Genomic DNA, 1,519 nt, shown 5'->3' with positions numbered 1-1,519 from the left:
GTTCACCATGCATACTTGGTGGCATTTTGTGCACAATCAGTTTAACTTTCCCCTTTATAGTCAACCTGTTTTCTCCTGTGCCAAGATTCAGTCTGATGATAATCTACTTTGTTAAACAGGCAAGAGAATCATGTGAGGCTCAAGACTTCTGTCCAAGCCAGAAAAGATTTTTGGGCGAGATACCTTGAGACTTAAAAAAAATCTGACAGAATTTAATACAAAAATCAGACTCTTCTACCTGGAGTCAGAAGCTGAGCCTGGACATCTTCTGGAAGCACTAAGATGTTCTTATCTGAGCAGGCATTTAGGAAGCAAGGCTAACTTGGGATACCACTTCAGGTGCTGTTTTATATCTCATTTTAATACTCTACCTGAATTTGTAAATTAATCTTCCTCTTATCAGAAGCTGCCATGAACCTTTGCTTGAAAAGGAATTATATATATCTAATAACTAAATTAAAATGCTTTTAAAAAATACTTATAGGACTTTTACCAAAAAATTGATATTTTTGAAGAGTAATGAGAATTGGCAGCACCCTTAACTAGGGAAGATCCAGGGCTGGTCCTTTATTAAGAGATTTCATCTCCATTCCTAACTCTGCTTACATATTTGAGCCCTATAATCTTATCTGAGCAGAATGGGGAAAAGTGGTTATTTAGTGGCTATTCTTCTTGGGAAATCGTTTTTGGACAGGGAAGGTATTAATATAAAAGGAAAAGGACAGAGAGAATTTGTAGGACACTGGGATAGTGGCCAAGGCCAACTGAGATCTTCACATCTTACCATACTCACATATGTGATGGAGGAACAGGGTAAGATCAGTAATACTGAGCTTAAGGAATTGTATCAAGGCATGGTAGCAATGGGGAACACAGCCAGCCAGCAACAGGCTGAGACCTGGGTGTCATGGATACCCTTCAGTACCTCAGTACATTCTCAACTAAAAAAGCCATTGGAACCTCTCTTTTTGACCCACCTGCTGCATCAAGGACTTCTTTGTCTATCCTGTCTGACAGAAGACAGAGCAGCCCATGTTTTCCAGCTACCCTGGCCAGCAGTTCTGACTGTGGGATAGGTTCATCTGAGTCCCATTGTTGGATGGTGCAGCTACAAAGGATACAGAAAAGTCACAATCACGTTAACACAAAAGACAAAGGTTTCCTGCCATTGCAGTGCCCTGTTCCAGGTGGTTTTACTGCATTTAGCAAAGGGTGGGATGGAAAGCAGAAAAACAGAGGGAAAAACGCTATGTTAAGGCAAGAACACCAGGGTCCTTCCTTTCTTGCCCTGCTGATTTCTTTTTCCCAGGTTGGTACTAGGGCTTAATTATAAAAACATACCTAGTAGGGCTGTGCAAAATGGCTATGTTTTGTTTCTGTTTTGGATTTGGCTGTTTTGGAGGACAGTGATTTGTTTCGGCATTTTGGATCACTGTTCTGCTTTGATTTGGCCAGCTGCTGTGTAAGTGCCAGGTGGGGGGTGGGGGCAATCCCCACTGCACCCACTGCATGGGGGGGG

The 1,519-nt window shown here is 41.9% G+C and overlaps 1 protein-coding gene across 1 annotated transcript in view; it reads right to left on the bottom strand.

Moving 5' to 3' along the window:
* Window positions 1-1,134, bottom strand: part of GRHPR (glyoxylate and hydroxypyruvate reductase) — a 16,736-nt gene extending 15,602 nt beyond the window's left edge. Inside the window, exon 1 of the mRNA XM_019516805.1 lies at window positions 978-1,134. The gene's annotated coding sequence lies outside the window, so the exon portion shown is untranslated. The remainder of the gene's footprint in view (window positions 1-977) is intronic.
* Between the last annotated feature and the right edge of the window lie 385 nt (window positions 1,135-1,519).

Source organism: Gavialis gangeticus, unplaced genomic scaffold (genome assembly GCF_001723915.1).
Source record: "Gavialis gangeticus isolate Ggan-Ray unplaced genomic scaffold, GavGan_comp1, whole genome shotgun sequence".
Lineage (NCBI taxonomy): Eukaryota > Metazoa > Chordata > Crocodylia > Gavialidae > Gavialis > Gavialis gangeticus.
Note: the sequence above shows the minus strand (reverse complement) of the source record. Positions and strands in the feature narration are given on the sequence as shown.